The sequence below is a fragment of the Rhipicephalus microplus genome, unplaced genomic scaffold, assembly GCF_043290135.1.
Source record: "Rhipicephalus microplus isolate Deutch F79 unplaced genomic scaffold, USDA_Rmic scaffold_12, whole genome shotgun sequence".
Taxonomy (NCBI): Eukaryota; Metazoa; Arthropoda; class Arachnida; order Ixodida; family Ixodidae; genus Rhipicephalus; species Rhipicephalus microplus.
Window position 1 is genome coordinate 37,981,410 of NW_027464585.1, and position 13,711 is coordinate 37,995,120.

At 45.0% G+C, this 13,711-nt stretch overlaps 1 pseudogene; it reads right to left on the bottom strand.

Moving 5' to 3' along the window:
* Positions 1 to 3,396: 3,396 nt before the first annotated feature.
* LOC119167844 (uncharacterized) lies at positions 3,397 to 5,733 on the bottom strand (annotated as a pseudogene).
* Between the last annotated feature and the right edge of the window lie 7,978 nt (positions 5,734 to 13,711).

A 13,711-nucleotide genomic window follows, 5' to 3' on the forward strand; every position in this document is an offset into this window, starting at 1 on the left:
GGTGCGTGCAGCGCCCCAAGCGGCATCGGCGCGCTTTGGGACCGGTTTCGGTGGCCGCTTTTCACACCTCCGCATTCTAGCCACCCTATTTAAGGTGGCCATTCTAGCCGCACTTGTAGCGGTTAGAGGTGTGTGCCGACTGGTCGGAGTGCCGCCACCCAAAGTTTTCGCCGCGCCGCCGCCGCCGACGTGAACTGATCAGCGTGCCACCACCACCGAAGATTTTCATCGGCGCAATCGGCGCGCAATTTATGCGCCAGTACTCACTTTTAACAGATTTGTCTTTTTTCTTTCTCACCTTGATTTATAGCTTCGTTTCACATTTATGTAGCCAGTAAAAAACAGGCGTCTTAGTTATCTTCATGCAGCTTCAGAGACCGAGAGTACCACTATGAACAGCGGCACGAGTTCGGCGGCCGCTGCATGAAATTACATACTGGGCAAATGGACAAAAAATAAATGTAACAGTTACAGTAACGCATAAAGGCTGAGATCTCAGGCTTAAAAGCAATTTTTGCTGGTTTTATATGTCGTCATTAGCAATGAATATGGTCATACGACGTTGAATGTACTGGCCCAGCGTGTTGATGCGTGCGAGTTCACCGTAGCACTATTCGAATATTGATACGGATGCAAAACGGCATCATTATCTGTCCACAATGGCAACCTATGATCGTGCCTGAAACAGGGCGTATATACAGAAGAAATGAAGTGGTAGCAGTGCAGCACGAATGCAGCGCGTTAGGTGAAGAACCACACAAAGTCCCGAAGGATGAAATTGAAAGGGAGAAGTTTAATGGAGATTAAAAGCGTCGAGGCATATAACATACTCGGACCTACTCAGGGTATATCATCACCTGTCAGTGGTGTTAAAGTTGGTAATTTTCGAGGATGACCACTCATATGCAGCGTCTCAACATGCTGCAGAAAATATTCACCATCTCTTTTATTCATTACCCTCCGGTGGTACCGGCCTTTTCAGGCATCAGATATCCGGGATGAACATGCCAAGGCAGTAAGATGGCACGAGAGAGAAATGAAGGCTGGGGGATTAACCAGATTTTGGCATCCGGTTTGCTGCCCAGCACTGGGAGTGGATAAATAGGGGCAAGAGAGGGGGTGTAGCGAGACAGAAAAGAAAACGCATGTGCACTCAGAAGTAGGATGGCAAACTTAACAGAGGATTTATTACATTCTATACAAACAGAACGAGAGATCTCTTGCGATTGAGCTGGGTGGCTCATTATAAAGTGTGCGTTTTGACTAAATCAGGGAAGCGGTCCAGAATGCGCTGTTGAATCACGGGACACACACAGCATTTCTGATGGCGCCGCTCACACTCGCTCAGGTCAACGTCTTTGATTGGGGCGTGGTCACCACACTGCACCTGTGACACCAAGAAACCATTGTGGTCGTCTCGTTGAACGTCTTATAGTGTTGGAATGCCACCTCACTTCCCGGCTAAGATGGACAAAACACGGCGGACAGCAGGCTGGCAGCCCTTCGGTGACTTGTTTGATGAACAAAGAACGCCGCTCTCCCCCGTCGGCCCAGGCAACACGCGTAACAACGCTGTATAAGTGGGGAGCAGAGGCGTAATAAGCTTGTCTGAGGCCACCAGTTTTAAAAAGAACAAAATAAAATTTTAAAAACTTGCCAGCAAAAAGTTTACAAAATATGGCTGCATTTGTCAATAATGCAGAGACAGACACTTGAGCGACATGTCATATATGACGTAGTCCAGCAAACATGTTCTCATCACGTAACTTGAACGGACCTACTGGCTCTGGGAAAGATGAATAATAATTGTTGCGGACAGTGGTGATGTACTTCTGTTGCGAAAGTAATGCTCAGAATCAACCAAATATATCTTAACATTATATTCAAGTCTTGATAAAAAATTAAGTCAAGTTCGAAAGCTCCTTAGGTGGCCAAGTAATAAATTACCTCACTATACTATATGGTGAAGTAATTTGCAAATAAATAATAACACCGCTGTTTAATTGATATTCAATGACATGACCGCAATCAACGGTGTGTCGTCGCTATATAAACTGGAACGTTATCTGCGGACACGAGCGGGCGAGTGCAGCAGAGAACGAATATGTCACGTAATAAAAGTGATGTGATGTCGCACATTTTCGCCTGTACAACTTCGTGCCCTTTTGCTTGCTCGTGATATATTCGAAGGAGCTAGCCAAGTATCTGGTAGAAATTTAGCAGAGTACCCGGGGCTGATAAGAGGATCGCTTATATACACTATTTACACACTAAAGGTAGCGTAATACTAAATGTTGATGGTAGCATCATGGAAGCTTGATGAGAGCTTCTGAGAGCTGATTCAGAGCGTCTCGGTGATCGCATTTTACGCCCTGGTCTTCAAAAAATTTTCTGCAAGAGAAAACAATAGACAGTTTGCAAAAATCTGCAAGTCAGCTTTTCTGTAAGGTTAGTTTTTCAACCAAGAACTCTCGTTCACAGACTGCTTTTCTCGCTCATTTCGTTTTTGCCGTTCCCCTTTTTGAGATCTTGTTAAGCTCGCGTGCCTTCGCTGGAATTTGGAGAGGTGACATTTTGTTGTACTAACGTACTCGAAATGAAAAAGAAAAGCAGTTTGTGAACAAGAGTTTTTGGTTGGAAAACAAACACCACAGCAAAGCCGCCTTGCAGATCACAGTAAAATGACAGACTGCATGTCCATTCAGTTCAGGGCAGTCCAAAGAAATTGTCGTCTTCATCTTCAACCGCCAAATAAGAGGGGTGGGGTAGTGGTTAGAAGAAGGTACCTAATTTCTGCAGCCCAGCAGGGGGCGCAAGGCACACTGAATAAGGATAAAAAAACGAGAGGGAGAAAGAGACAGAAAGTCAAACATTGCATTAATTCTTTCTAAACCCAGGAAAGAGAGAGGATGCACGTTTAGTTCGTCACATGGCGAGAGAGAAACACAACGTAGGTCACAGTGCAATAATACGCACAACACAGCACAATGCAATAACATTGAATTGCACGTGCAGAATAGGGTCTGCAACGCTAGGCAGGCTAGGGCCTGTGGGAATGGAAGACTTGAAAGCACTACAAAGTGTGGGAAACATACCTGACGACAAATCCCAAGCCCTCGGCTAATTGCAGTCATAGGCACGTTACCAGTAAAAAGTTATGGTGTTACAGTTACAGTTACTTAAGGCAAAAAAGTAACTCTTTTACAGTTAGTGTTACATATTTTGTATAAGTAACTTGTTACAGTTACAGTGAAAAAGTAATGTAATCATTTTTCGTTACTGTGTAAAATAAGTAATTCATTACAAAACAAATGATAGATTTTAATGAATGGCGTAGGAAGGCATGCAGGTAATGAAAGTTGCATGTTGCGAAACCCTAGACAAAAAAACCCGGAAGTTGGCCAATATCTTTTGTTCTGTAAGGCTCACTTTGTCACATCAGTTTTTGTGTTGTTGTTTATGCACACTTGGTGACAAGGAAGTTTACTTGCAAAATTCGTTATACCTTAGAATGAGTTGCTTTTCAAAGTTTTCATCAGAAAGCTTGCCCCTCTTGATGGACAAAATGTCGCGTCCATTGCTGAATAGCCGTTCAGTCGGCGCACTGGACGGAATCACCGTATTTCGCTGAATGAAAATCATCTTAATCTTAGGGTACTTCGCCAGCTCGCTGATGTCTGTTCCGGGATTGCTGAGCCATTGTTGCTACTCGGAGCATGACTGGGAGGATTGAGGCAACTGAAAAAACAAGTCGTCTTTGTCGGTTCCTTCGCTGACGGCTGCATTTTCATTGAAACTTGCTTCTATCTAGAGCATAATACTCTTCATCAAGAAGTCGTTACGTCACTGCTTTCTGCGCTTCAGTCATCCAGGAAAGCTTGAACTTCGGATGTACCGCTGTTGCCAGGGCCAGATCGGCATCCTCCAAAACTCCAGAAAACCTGTATTGAAAAAGGTTACAGGAACAATGTATGGCCCTGTTGAAAACATTTCACTTTCATTCATACCATGGACAACCCGTGGCACGAATGCATATGCACCCCTGCGAGAGCACGCGATGAGATAGGACAGCAAGGAGATAGGCATAGGAAATTTCTCACACCTTTTCTTGACTGCGTCCTGAAGACTGCTAGCAAAGGGTGTGCAGTACCAGTACTTAAACGGCGGGAAGGATCGCTGATACCGCAGTAGAGATTGAAGCGTTGGTTGCACGATGTCCATGTACATACATTGTTCCCCTTTTAGTATATCCAGCGCCTTTGCCACAGCGTACATCGCCTAGAAAAATAAAAGATATAGTCAATGCACTTGTCACACCCGGTCCCGTTAATTAGGGAGGCGATCACCGGGCTAATTCCAAGGGCCGAAGTATTGGCCCCCCGAACCGCACCACGAAAGCGTGGACAATTTAGAAGTGGTCCTTTTTGGCGCGCCAGCGGACGCCGGCTGTGGCCCAAAGAACAAGTCAGAGCCGAGAGTTGATAAATAAAACAAATATTATATTCTCAACAATGGCAGGTCGAAAACAATACACAAGAATGTACACTCCACAATAGTTACATACAATACGTCACCAATCAAACAGCGTACTACACAGTACAATCAGTCACACTCAAAACAACGGACACAAACAACGATACGCACTACAATGCAGTCGCATGCATTGAACAACCAAGACACTTAAAGACTAAAGATATATAAAACCTATTCAGTCCATAGTCCTTGGAACAAAAGTCTGAATGATACTCTTCCGAGAATCACTCACTCAAAGTCCAGCGTTGTTGTCGTTCCGCGCCCTCGAAGTTTCTCTTCCAGGAAACCTCGCGTCTTCAATTGGCCACTCTCCAAGCTCCAAACTTCTTCGCCCGAACACGTCGGCTTCACACACGCAGCTTTCGCCACGCGTCTTCGCTCGATAGCGGTAAACACACTCTCTTGCCTGTAGCTCGAGCCTTCACCCCTCAGGTGGAAATCCTCTTCATCTCCTGCTTCGTCCCTACGGACAAAACCTTCGCCGACTACACGGCGAAGGTTTTGTCCGCACTCTGGCGCAATCTTCCGTCTACTCCTGCTCTCTCGTCTCGGCCGCTCGATTAAATACCTTCCGCGCCACATTCCAGAAAGTTCTCGTCATTTCGTCGGCGCGATACGCAGCGAAGGCTGGGGAGAGGCGCGAGACTGTACGGGGGCCGTCCCCGACAGATGACTCAACTCGGTATGACCACGCCTATTTCCTTCTGGAACTTTCCAGTGCTTGCCCGGCCGCCGCTGCGGGGTGAGGAGGTTCGTCGGCGAAGCCACGCTTCCGCGGGGAGAGCGCGCGCCCCGGGGAGCCTTGGATGTTTGTTTTCTTTTTTTTTTCTTTTGACCTCGCGGCGTCTCTTTCGCGCGTTATCGCAAGAATTTGGCGGCGCGCCCATTTTTAGCGCTCGTTCTGTGACAGCACTGCATCATGTTAAACAAATAATCGAAACATACCTTGCAGTATTCATGAATGGACATAGATTCCTCAAGCTGCAATCGTGGCAACGAGAGTGTGTCGAACATTGCGTCCATCCTCCCTCTCGGTACTTCGTTCACCTACTTCATGGTGTTGAACAACGAATTCCATCTCGTTGCATTCGGCACAGGGAGATGCCTTCCCAAGATAGCCTTTATTGCTTCGGCTGCCTGCACAGACTGGCTTTGTTTTCTCCAAAGAGTCTTCAGTTTTGAGAAAACGGTCCTCACCATTTCGCGGTAGGTCCTGTTGTTGTCGGCATTTTCGGCATCCACCGAAGCGACGACGTTTAGGGTGTGCGCGGCACACCTTCTGTGCGGTGGCAAGTGGATATCTTGAGAGGAATCATTGTTCGAGCCACTGTCTAGTACCTCCGTGACGTTATTTGCCACAAAATCTTGGTCCCGTTCAGCTTCTTCAAAGACCCTGTCTCCTAAATAATGAAAATTTCGAACAAGTTAGCGCGGAAATGAGCTGGTAGAGGTTCAACATTTTTATACAGCATCCATATAGTTTGATGGACTAATTGGTTAAGCAGTGTGAAATAAAAATGCCAACAGCTGGACGAAAAAATACGGGACAGGACAGAGCACTCCCTCACCAATAAAACTGTTAGAAAAAGCAAGAAAGGAGTAATGTTAATATCCATTAACAAGTAAAGATAAGCGCGACAACTATGCCTCAGCACACGTATAAATGCACCCAAAAGTTTGCGGAGTGTAGGCTCTACTGCAAATGCGAATTTCTGCTCTGTTAGCGCGTGGCGCTTCTTAAATAGCTGGTAGCTGTGTAGCTTGCAAGGACTATACTACAGGCCGGAATATCTATGTGGAGGTTATGTTCTCAGACAAAGCCAGACTATAGCTTCCTCGGAATCATTCTTCTTTTGTCAGACGAGTGAGGGGTTTGGCAATGTTTGCGAAATTTTTGCCAGTAGTACTTTTCTTGCATCCTCGCGAGCGTGCGAGAAACACCGAGGTGTCCTGCCGTCGGATCGTCGTGCAGGACCCGCAGGACTTCTGGTCGCAGAGCTGAAGGCACCACAAGGAGGTACTTGGTTCCAAGCGGTGAAATGTTTTTCTTTTGGGGTAGACTGTTTCGCATGAAGAACGAAGCAAGTTCCCGCTTGAATACCTTCGAAACTTCGGCGGTCCTGCCTTCGAGATATTATATTAGGGCCTTAAGTTCCGGGTCGGCCCGCTATCGTTCAGCGAAGTCGTGGGTAGTTATAGTTCCCAAGAAGTAGTCGTCTTCCGGGTCGTCGGGCGGCGGTTGGTCGACAGGCGCACGAAAGAGACAGTCGGCGCCGGAGTGTTTCTCGCCAGACTTGTAAACGACAGTAATATCATATTCTTGAATTGTCAGGCTGCATCGTGCGAGGCGAACTGAAGGGTCCTTCACGGCGGCTAGCCGACACAAGGCGTGGTGGTCGCTCACAACTTTGAAGGGCCTGCCGTAGAGGTAGGGCCGAAATTTTGACGTTGCCCAAATGATGGCGAGGCACTCCTTTTTTGTTGTGGAATATTTGGCTTCTGCTTTGGATAGCGATCGGCTGGCCAAACTAAAAACCCTTTCAAGTCCGTCAGCCCTCTGCACAAGAGCGGTGCCAAGACCTACGCTGCTTGCGTCAGTGCGTATTTCTGTCTCGGCAAATTCGTCAAAATGGCCAAGCAATGAAGGCGTCTGGAGGCGATGTTTTAACTCTAGCAGGGAAGCATTCCTCCTGATCAATGAAAATATTAGAATAAAGGGTTCTCAGTGCCTGGCAGAAGTACATAAAGAGGACAGAAAGACTGCTTCGAAATTTTGGAATTATCTAAAATAACTTAGAAATGAAACAAGCGTAGAGCAGATGTTTTTAACTACAGCTCAAGGTGCTAGGCTAGAAGGAGACGAAGCTATTGAATATATTAGAACAAGGGTGACAGAAAATTTTCAACAAAGAAGTGCCTTATGCACCAGAATAGACAAGGATGGATCAAGTGGGGCAATGACTCCATTTTCACAACGAGAGTGGGAAAGGGCTGAGAAGAGGGTTCCAATTAGTAGATCGACAGGGCCAGATGGCATTCCAATTATGCTGATAAAGACATTGGGTCCGAAGTCTAAACAGACTTTGGGAGAGGCAGTGACCAGAACAATAATCGAAGGTGAAGTCCCCGATGGATGGAAACTTAGCAGGATGAGCATGATCTATAAAGGAAAGGGGGACAAAGCTGGCATAAACAGCTACCGTCGTATAACAGTGACCTCAGTGGTCTACAAGCTGGCGATGCAGATTATAAAGCAAACACTGCAGGCATGGATAGTGGATGAGGCGGTGCTGGGGAACTGCAGAATGGTTTTTAGAAACAGAGGAGGTTGGAAGACAACCTGTTCTCACTGACGCAGTGCATCGAAATTGCAGAAGAGAAACTCGGCCCCCTTTGGCTAGCAATTTTAATATCAAGGGCGCGTACGATAACGGGGTTGAAGATGACTTGTGGGAAATACTGGACACATTAACTGTGGAAGATGGAGTCACTAATCTTTTAAAAGAAATCTATAGAAGTAACAAGGTAGTTATAAAGTGGAAAAAACAGGTATCCAAGTCCACAAAGGTGAAACGGGGGCTTAGGCAGGGGTGTCCTCTGTCACCTTTGTAATTCATGATGTATCTACGAGGATTAGAAGCCAAATCATAGGGAAGTGAACCTGGCTTCAACCTCTCTTTCGTCAAACAAGAAAAACTCATTGATCAGGCACTACCAGCATTATTGTACGCAGATGATATAGTGCTAATGGCCGACAACAAGGAAGATTCGCAGAGATCAACGGATATCTGCGGTAATGAGGGAGATAGGTTTGATATCAGATTCATTAAGGAAAAATCTGCAGTCACGATTTTTATTGATAATGAAGGTTGTGATCTTAGGATACAGGAAGTCACGCTAGAAATAACAGATAAGTACAAATATCTGGGCGTATGGATCAGCAATGGGACCAAGTACCTAAGGGAACACTAAATATACGTGACGACTAAAGGTAACAAGAATGCAGCAGTGATGAAAAATAGGGCCCTGTGCACATCTGTCTAATGCTATATTGTTTGTTAAGCTGTGCGTGCGGCTGCACCAAACCAGCTTTGTCAGAGTAGGAGGTACAGAAAACTCATGAACTAGATTCAGTGCTTTACCTCTCGTGCGCCTTTTGAAATTAAGGGCGTGGTTTAGAAGATGCCATTGCTGCACCACTGAAACGAATTGCGAAGTGAAGCACTTTGTAAAATGGATCATGGGGTACAGGTGAATCGAAAAATTCCTAAGCACACAAGCGTCTTAGCATTTCACCCCCATTGAAATATGGCCACTGTGGCTGCGATCAAACCTGTGTTGTTGAGCTCAGCAGTGCTCAACAATCTAACAAATAGTGTTACATTTCAACGTTTTTGAAGTGTAGTTTCCATGCTTGTGGCCAATCTACAGCACCCCTCCACAATATGCGTGCCAAAACATTCACAAATACAGCATTGCATGTCTGAGGTTGGAGATGACCGTTGTAGAGGACATTCGGCGGTAGTCATCCTGTCATTGCATGGCAGTCTGGAAAAACATTTAACATCATCATCAGCCTGACTACGTCCACTGCAGGACAAAGGCCTCTTCCATGTTCCGCTTCTTAGCACGGTCCTGTGCTCGCTGCTGCCAATTTATACCCACAAACTTCTTAATCTCCTCTGCCCACCTAACCTTCTGTCTCCCCCTAACCCGCTTCCCTTCTCTTGGAATCCAGTTAGTTACCCTTAACGACCAGCGGTTATCCTGTCTACGCGCTACATGCTGGGCCTATGTCCATTTCTCCTTCTTAATTTCAGCTATGATATCCTTAACCCCCGTTTGGTCCCTAATCCGCTCTGCTCTCTTCTTGTCTCTTAAGGTTGCGACTACCATTTTTTTTCCATTGCACGCTGTGTCGTCCTGAATTTAAGCTGAACCCTCTTTGTAAGGCTCCAGGTTTCTGCTCCGTGGCTAAGTACGAGCAAGATACAGCTAAATACATCACCAATTATCAATGCATCAAATTAATGCATAAAATTTTAAAGTAAACAAATAAACTCAGTTAACTAGTAAACATCAGTACTTTACTCAATATGTAATCGTATCTTATAACACGTGTATCACTCAGGACTGCTTCTTCACAAGGCAAGTCATGTAGCAGGTTTCTTGCGAATTGTACACAGCTGCTTCCATGTCAGGTGGGCCAGGAGGCTGTGGCAGAAAAAGAAGTATTTCTGATTAATGTGACGCTTTCTTTGCCACACTATAGCAAAACAACACCCGTAACTATGTGATGTTTCTCAAATGCGACCGCGGTAAACCATTAACTCGTAGGCTTTTTGAACTAATGTATGGGCTCGATACGAAGACATATGCGAGGCGACAGTGATGTCGTTGCCTTCTTTTATCGCAACTGTCTGGTCTGTGTTATGTGGCAATATATATTCAGAATGAACTATTGAGTCAGCGACTCGTTCCCACATCAAGCCACGCTGCAAGTAACGCAATTTTCCGGTGACAGATTGAGACGTTAATCAATTTTCAAATGCAATATTGTAATGCGCTGCCACCGTATGACGCCTAAGCAGTCGTTGGCAAAAAAACTGCATATGTTGAAATGAACTAACTAGTCCAGCAAGCAACCGTCCTTTGAAAACTGAAGTGGTTTCTCCTCACCGACACGGGCTTTCATGGAATGTTCATACGATGAAAGCATGAACGGTCGCTTCGTTTCGCGGGAGTCACTTGAATCGCCCACGCGAAAGCATTTGAACGAGTCAAAATAAACAGAACTAGAAAGAGTGTGTCGGTCGGCAGAGGCTCGACATATTTACAGCGAAACGAAACAGGGCGAGACGCATCCGAACGTACCGTGAGCCGTTCTGACCCACCATTCTCCAAAAGCCATAGCTTTGTACGGATCCAAGCCAAATTGGGTGAACGTTGAAAATAGCATTTGCGCTATTATTCAGCGGGTCGTAGCTACAGTGGCTAGAATTGGAAGGTGACGCCAACGGGAGCTTGGCGCCGCTTCTCCATTTCGAGCAGCGCGGCGGTGGCGCTGTCGACGGAATGGTGATGCTAGTTACGCGCGCTGTGCCTTGAGCGCGCGGACCTTTTGAAGATGCACGATTCAGATAAATTGGCTATTCAGATAACTCACTGTGACTATGGCTGATAGAACGCCATTTGAAGCATTAAAAGAAATTGGCTACCGCTGCGAGACTGCTGCGACGTTGAATCTGCATGACTAAAAGCTTTCCTTCACATATCCTTGCAATTTTTGGAGTGTAAGGCGGTGACTTTCTTTAAAAAAATATTACCCAAGCTCTGGGGGAGAAAAATAAAACAAATATTTATTGCACACCATATTATTGTAATATCTATTGCACATCATAGACTACAGGGTAAAATAATGAAAAAATACCCACATTTACATACGTTCGGGAGTAGTTAAATAAAAAATTACGGCATATTCACGGAGTGAATGATGATGAATGGGCGAAGCTCCGGAGGGATTCATCGGTAAACTGTGAATCTTCCGTGTAATTCGCTCAGTCGATCATCATGTAAAGACGTGAGAAACGCTGTGTGTATATACACAAATCAACTTTTATTTGTTCTTAGACGATGGATGGCTTGCGATGTCCCTTGCCTCGCGCGCTCGCACATCGGGATTCTGTCTGCGAGCGCGCGCTGCTGCCGCCTTGTGCTCTCTCCGCTGTGCAGCCTTATCCATCCGGCGACTCCGAGCGCGCGCCAACAGCGGACGGATTTTATTACAACGCTCCCCCTAGCGTACGTCGCCGCACTAAATCGAACGATTGCCTTCCACCAATGACACGCGCCATATGTGACATCATTCCTATTTTATAAGATCTCGCGTCTTTCATCAACTACAAGTACCGCTTTCTAGTTTATAACATCTTGCATCTTTTCATCATCAGCTACAAGTACCACCATTTAGTAAACACTACAAGAACTAAACGAGAGGTGGCTACATACAGGAGACGGTAGCGCCATCTAATGAACACTGCAAGAACTAAACTAGAGGTGGCTACATACAGGGGACGGTACCGCCATCTAGTGAACACTGCAAGAACTAAACTAGAGGTGGCTACATACAGGCTACAGGGGACGCACAGCCCACGCCCTAAGGAGCTTCGCCACTAAAACATTGAAACATTGCCCACAGACTTGGCACTAAGTAATGAGAGGCATACAATCATTTTTCACTCTGCAAAAAAAACCAATGGAGCTTAAGGTCACAATATCAAACTGAGAGCACACGTCTAGGCTTCAACAATTTCATTCTTTCCTGCTTAGCGTTTCGCTTGCTGTTCTGAGTTTTGACATGAAAGTGGAGCCTATAGTAAGAACATAGAACTTGATAATTTTGTTTGTGAGGCACATCCTTTGGTCAGGACAGCAAACAAGTGTAAGCTTTCTTGGCTGCAAGAAGGAAACCAAGTCCATGATGCTGTCTGGCTTGACTTCTATCACACTGAAGCAGTGGGTAAAAGTGTTGTCGAGAGTGGTCACGAGTTCATTGAAGTTTGCTTCATTGTCGCTTGAAGTTTGTTTTCATTTGATGTCGTTAGCACATACCTGTCAAAAGTCAACTTGTCACAATCTAGTGTGCATACTGTAAACACCGTGGCAATGTCGGCTCCAGCAATTAGATGCTGAGCCCAGTAAGCGCTGGGAAGACACACTTGCGGACGCCTGGAATTGCAGGCACATTCGGAACAGGTACTTGGTGACTGTCGCTTTCTTTTTTTTCTTCTTTTATTTAATAATACTGTCAACCCTCACTTGAGGGTCATAACAGGGAGGGAGTACAATATAAGTACCAACAGAACACCTAAAAAAGTCACGAAGCAATAAACACAGGAAAACGGAATGGGCAGTACTTCAACCAAGACCAAAATAAGCATCAATTTCTCTGTCAAACGTTTGCACATCGGTACTATTATTAACATGTTGGGGTAAAGAATTCCATTGTTCCATATCATCCGGGAAAAATGACCACCGAAAGATGTCAGTGCGAGCGCTGAAAGGTTCAATGGGGGCATCATGATTCAATCTAGTGTTACGTTTTCCGGGAAGGCGTATGTACTCGTCTTTAGGTATTTTGAATATCCCTTGCATTATACGAAAAAATGTTTTAAGTTTTTGTTTCCGTCTTCGAATTTCCAGTGATTCTAAATTGCAAGAATTTAGCACATCAGTTACTGAATCCCGCCTTCTATATCTAGAGCACACAAACCGAGCTGCACGCCTCTGAATACGTTCTCACTTGGTGACCAAGTGTTTCTGGTGAGGGCTCCAAACCACAGAGGCGTATTCCAGTCTAGGTCTAATATATGTGTGGTATGCAAGCAGCTTTACGTGTTTCGGTGTTTTATGCATCTTTGCTCCTAGAAAACACAGTTTTTTAAATGACTCAGAACAAACCGATTCAATGTGACGGTGCCAAGTTAGGTTGTTCGTAATTGTCACCTCTAAGTATTCAAAATGGGGCATTTTACTGAGTTTATTGCTCCCGATGTTGTACTGGAAATTGAGAACATTTTTCTTGTTGGTAATGTGTACATATGTTTTTTTAAACTAATTTGCATATCCCATTCGCAACACCACAATTCGAAATCTTCAAGGCACTTATTCAACTCGAGTTGATCATCAGTACAGCTTACAGGCATATAAATCAAACAATCATCAGCATAAAGTTTCATCTTAACAGGTGGCTTTACAATAGTACTTATATCATTTATGTACAACAAAAACAACAGCGGGCCAAGCACGGACCCTTGAGGCACACCTGAAAACACATCTAGCGTAGCTGAAAAAGAACCGTCAATCCTCACTGCTTGCTTGCGTTTACTCAGGTAGGCGCCAATCCAATTTAAAATTTCATCACTGAATCCCATTTTACTCAGTTTAAAAAGCAGTTTAGTGTGATTTACAACATCAAAGGCTTTAGCAAAATCAATACAAATTACATCAACTTGTTTGCGATCGTCTATAGCCGAGCTGAAATCATGAATTGTTTGAATCAATTGCGTCACTGTGGAATTGCCACTTCTAAATCCATGCTGACAGTCATTAAGTAATTGATTAACCTCCAAGTGAACCATGATATGCTTTGCTATTATATGCTCTAAGACTTCGCATC